This window comes from Populus alba, chromosome 18 (genome assembly GCF_005239225.2).
Source record: "Populus alba chromosome 18, ASM523922v2, whole genome shotgun sequence".
NCBI lineage: Eukaryota > Viridiplantae > Streptophyta > Magnoliopsida > Malpighiales > Salicaceae > Populus > Populus alba.
In genome coordinates this window covers 1,325,906-1,331,905 of record NC_133301.1, presented here as the reverse complement: position 1 = coordinate 1,331,905, position 6,000 = coordinate 1,325,906, and the positions used below count along the sequence as shown (strand labels likewise).

Here is a 6,000-nt window from a genome sequence, read left to right as displayed (position 1 = left end):
AAAGCATGTTTTATAATAACAAGTCTAATACTATAAAATGCCCTAATATATGGTAAATGTTCATCTTAAATGTAGGCCTATCACATAAATCAAAGGATTGATTGATGAATTCAACTACTGAAATTTGTGAAGATAAAGAGAGGGTGAAACTTAGAGAAGAGATGTTGGTGCAGTCCAAACTAGAACACTGTTCGGTAATTAGGTCATATCTCGAGTTCTAGAAGTCCAAATGATCTCAAATTTTTACACAGATTCAGTAAGACATAGGCCTACAACTTTCATGTTTTCATCAAGATCTAAGAAGGCCGTTTTCAAGTCCAAATTATAGCAACAACGGAGAAGTCCGAATCTATCCTGCAGCCCAAACACTGTTCAGTGTTTGGCCAATATCTGGAGTTCTAGAAGTCCAAATGACCTCCATTTGTTTTCCTGGAAAGCTGAGTCAATTTCCTACAACTTTCATGTTTACCAAAGAATCCAGTTCGGAGGGTAGTATTTTTGTTTTATTCAGACAAGAAGATAAGGATTTTCACAAAGTCAAAAGTTGGCCACCCACTCAACAATTAGTCATCAAATCAATAATTCTGAATTTTGGCCTATAAAAGGAGGCATTTGCCATGCATTTAGGGGCTTGGTTGTTCAGATCAAGTTCATGCTCTTTATTTCTCTCTTTATATTTTTTTTTTGTAATTTTTAAGTTTTTCTTTCATTAATATCATGTTTATGCTTTTCATTTCCTTTCCTTTACTTAGTTAACTTGTATTTTCTTTATGTTCTTGTTTTGTTTATTTATGTTTCTCTTCTTCATTATGTTTAGCTAAGTTTATTATGTCAATGTGAAAAGGTAACACTAATGGTGTAAGAATAAGTATGGTGTAAACTCAACATGGACGTTAATGTTTAATATTAACATGTCTTATCTTTTTATCTTACTAATTCTTAATACCTTGCTTGTTAAATGGTTAATCTAGATTTGTGTTGTATAACACTTGGTACAACAAATGCTTGGCACTCTCATAACCCAACCGTAAGTTAGCATCATGAATTCCTGACAATATTTAAAAGTTTGGTGTTATGTAATTAAGATAATTAATATGATCATGTTAATAATTTATAATGAGCTATTAATGACAAATCATCCGATTGGAACCTCCTCCGTGTGTGGTTTTCAAATTGAGTAATAAGAGTTTATATACCATACTTGTTTGAAATACCATTGGTGGATCCTCTAACCTTGACATTTGTTTTTTATCATTGTTTAATCCTTACATTAATCTTTCATCTCAAAGTTCTCATTAATTTCTTCCTCTTCTTCTTTTTATTATTAGTACTACTACTACTACTAGTATTATTATTATTAGTACTATTATTACTATTATTATTATTACTATTATTATTTACATTATATTTATATTATATAATATATCTTTTTTTTATTTTTTCATAAACTCAGTATATAGGCTGGAAACCTATGACCCGATCTTTTAAATCATGCTCAGGTATAACAACGCCACGTACTGAGTATTATTATTATTATTGTTGTTGTTGTTGTTGTTATTGTTGTTGTTGTTGTCCTGTTATTTATAATTTATACAATTAACCTCTCTGTGGTTCGACCTCGGTCTTGCCGGGTTATTTATTACTTCGACACTCTTGCACTTGGGAGAAGACATCAATCTTTTGGTCGTGTCAAGTTTTTGGCACCGTTGCCGGGGAGGTAAATTCTTGTACAAATTATAGTATTTATTTTATTTTCTCTTTTCTCTTTTCTTGTATCTAACTTTGTTTCTTTTGTTTTGTTTCTTTTTCTTTTGTTTTCTTCTTCCTTTTATTCTCTTTCTACACGTGCATGAGTGTTTGGTCACGTACATTAAGTGGTAGACTTTGTAGGGTATCCTCATCATTTTCAGAAAATATGGCTGAAGAAGATAACTAGTCACTTCATAATGAGAATAACCGTGTTAGGACACTTAGAGACCACATGAATCCCATAAGAACAAGTGCACCCTCATGCATAGTTTTTCCACCTGATGCATCTCATTTTAATTTTAAGCCAGACATTATTCAACTTTTACCTTCTTTTCATGGCTTAGATCTAGAAAATCCATACTTGCATTTGAGAGAATTTGAAGAAGTTTGTAACACCTATAATGACTTAAATTGTAGCATGAATACCATTAGATTAAAGCTTTTTCCTTTTTCATTAAAAGATAAAGCTAAAACATGGCTACAAAATATTAGGTCAGGATCCATTCGTGCTTGGGATGAAATGCAACAACAATTTTTAAAGAAGTTTTTTCCATCTCACATAACCAACTCTTTCAAAAGACAAATCACCACTTTCAGTCGAAAACCAGGTGAAACATTTTACCAATGTTGGGATAGGTATCAAGACTTGATTAATACTTGCCCTCATCATGATTTTGAAACATGGAGATTGGTTTCACATTTTTATAAAAGATTAACACATAAAGATAGGTAAATGGTGGAATTGATGTGCAATGGAACTTTTGAAGATAAAGACCCTGATGAAGCAATGGAGTACCTAGACTTGCTAGCTAAAAATGCTCAAAATTGGGACATTACAGGCACTTATGAGGCACCGGGTAAAACTCAACCTCATACATCTAATGGAGGTATGTATAACCTTCGGGAAGATCATGACCTCCAATCCAAGTTTGCATCTTTAGCTAAAAAAGTTGAGGCACTAGAATTGAAAAGGAGTGGTCAATTAAAATTTGTTCAAGACATTGTATGTCAAATCTGTGAAACAAATAAACATGCAACCAATGATTGTCCAACTTTGCCTTCTTTCAAGGAATGCCTCCATAAACAAGCTCATGCTTTAAACAGTTCCCAAAGGCCCAATCATAACCCATACTCGCAAACATACAATCCTGATTGGAGAAATCACCCAAATTTTAGTTGGAAGAGTGATAACAATTATGCACAAACTTCACAGTTATTGTTTCAAGCACACCATAATTTCCAAAATTCTCATGGATATGCACCTCCTTATGCTCCACCTCCTAGAAGAAATCTTGAGGAAACATTGCATTCATTCATTGAAAAGCAAGAGATAATCAACACTTAACTTGCTCAAAGCATGACAGGTTTTAAAGATACTCTTGCAAAGTTAACATCTGCTCTCAGTTTTCAAGAGAACGGTAAGTTTTCATCTCAACCACAACAAAATCCAAAGGAGAAATACAATGTAAATACAAGTAGTTCCAGAAGTTAACACATGGATCAAGTCAAATCAGACATCACTCCTCGCAGTGGTAAGGTTATTGAAAAACCCACTCTTGAACCTTGTGAGAAAGATGATGAATCAATCTATGAGGGTAAGGAAGGGGTTGAATCTGAACATTGCAAAGAAAAGACTAATTTCCCACCAGCACTTCCATTTTCTCATGCCATGACCAAACAGGAAGCAATCGATGATGAAAAAAGCACCGAAAATGTTGTCGCGTATCATTTGTCAAAGTTGACAATAGATTCGACATCTGACATCACACCAATCAATGATTACTTTCCTGATGAATCTTTACTTTCTCCTAGTTCAATGCCTTGGTTTGCTAAAAATAACAATTTTCTTGCTTCAGGATTTTTGCTAGCTCATTTGGATAACCAAGATAAAAGAAAGTTTTTGAGCGACGTGCAAAACTTTATTGGGATGACCCTTACTTATTCAAATATTGACCTGATCAAATATTTCAAAGATGCATTCCTGACAATGAGGTAAGTAGTGTCATTAAATTTTGTCACTCTGAAGCATGTAGGGATCATTTCTCGTCAAAAAAGACAACTGCAAAAATCTTACAAAGTGGATTTTACTGGCCCACCATGTTCAAGGACTCATATGCATTCTGCAAAACCTGTGAAAATTGTCAAAAGGTAGGATTTATTTCAAAACATAAAGAGTCTTTAGATAATCTTCTATTGACTCTTAAGTCTCATCATAGTGGAGATGTGCATCGGACAATTCATGATTTATGACCCCATTTTTATAAAGAACAAGCTCATCATAGTCTTGGGAATCTGACTATATAAAAAAAAGACCCTGTTTGCTAGTTTTTAAAAAAACTGGATGGGAAGCCTATCCCCGACCTATAGAAGGCGTTTAAGCTGTTCTTGGACGTAAAACCAAGGAAAGATGTGAGCCACAATCACAACTACCTGTGCATCCACATGTTTTTTTTTTAAAAAAAAAAGGAGAAAGAGAGAGAGACTCCAACTGGCTTCCATATATGTGATATGATTGCATTTTCTTTTTCTCATCTATAAAACCTTCTTCTTCTTCCCCTCATTTCTACTCAACCCATACATTCATCAAATACAGAAGTGCGTAAAAATGGCAGGTTCCTCAAGTCATCAAATAAAAAATATTTGTGTTTTTTGTGGATCCAGTCCCGGGAAAGAAAAAGAGTTTTTAGAATTAGCAAATCATCTTGGTCAGGTACTAGCTGAGCGAAAGATTCATTTAGTGTATGGAGGAGGCAGCCTTGGGTTAATTGGGGGAGTGTCAAAAGCTGCATTTTTAGGAGGTAGTCAAGTTTTGGGGGTTGTCCCCAAAGCTTTAGCACAAGGGGACATTATTGGAAAAACAATTGGAGAGGAATTACAGATCCCCACAATGTCTGATAGATTGAATGCAATGTTTAACCATGCTGACGCCTTCATTGCCTTACCAGGTGGTCTGGGCACATTGGAAGAGATCTTTCATATTTCATCTTAGGCTCAACTGCACATTCATCATAAACCCATAGGTCTGTTAAATGTTAATGGTTTTTATAATAAACTGTTGTCTTTTCTTGATCATGCTGTGGAACAAGAATTTCTAACATCTTCGGCACGACAAATCATAATCTCTGCTGCTACTGCTGAACAATTGGTTGACCAACTACAATCTTTCATCCCTGTAATTGATCCCTCCATGAGTCACATATATTGGTCAACTACGGAAAGCCGTAAAAAGCTTAAATTGGATTTGAGCCTTCGTTTGTAAAAACTTTGTGTCTTTTGGTTTTATTATTGTGTTTTGTTGTTTCTTATATTTGTTTAAGTGTGTTTCAGGTTTGTCAGTGTTCGTTATTTCAGGTGATGTCTTCTATACTCTATCTTTCTACCTTAAGACATTGAGGACAATGTCTCATTTTGGTTGGGGGGAAAGGGTAGTAGTTGATAATTAAAAAAACAAAACTGTGTTTTCTATTTCATAAACTATTTGCAAAACTGTTGTTACTAGGATGGTAGAGTAAAAGGAGTTCTTTTGTTAAAGTGACTCTTGAGACGCATCTTAGTAAACATTCTTAACAGGGTCTATCAGAATACTTCTTGAAATATTCAGGTTTACAAACTCTCGTATTGGTAGCACTTGATTCTGCTCATATGCTCATTTAACAAGTATTTTTAAATCTTCATTTTCACACACACACTTTAACATATGATTGTGGGTTGCACACTGGATTATTACATTATTTATGTTCTTTTCTTAAAGGTAACAACTAAGGGAAAGGGACAGTACATAATTTGCAAAAAAAAAAAAACAATGATAACAGAAATGTAGATAAGTTTGGTTTCGTAGCCTCCCTAACCTAAGCAATTAATCCCGAAGGGGCGTTTTAACACTTAATACCCTAAAGTCAACTGACTTTGGAGCTATTGGCCCAACGCTTGTTACATGGGTTGAGGAGAAAAGCTTAAGGGAATCAAACATTGCACTATCTATGTATCAGTATCTGCAACCCGAGTTGCTACGCTCGTAGGGGTGTCTCAACACCTAATGCCCTAAGACCAACTGGTCTGGGAGTCATTAGCCTAAAACTTGTTACATGGGTTAAAGATGCATTGTGTTTCAAGTTGTATGTGTATATAAATAAATAAATAAAAAAGAAAAAGAAAAAAAAATATAATAATCCCAACCTAAGGAAGTTAGCCTTAAACATTGGAACAAAAATTTGTTTTTCTTCCAAGTAAAGCCCCATAACTATTTGTTGA

General features: G+C 34.3%; 1 non-coding gene across 1 annotated transcript; it reads right to left on the bottom strand.

Annotated features, from left to right (window-relative positions):
* Positions 1-2,317: 2,317 nt before the first annotated feature.
* Positions 2,318-2,424, bottom strand: LOC118051300 (small nucleolar RNA R71). The gene has a single exon (XR_004688012.1). It is a non-coding gene; the product is annotated as a small nucleolar RNA R71 (small nucleolar RNA).
* Between the last annotated feature and the right edge of the window lie 3,576 nt (positions 2,425-6,000).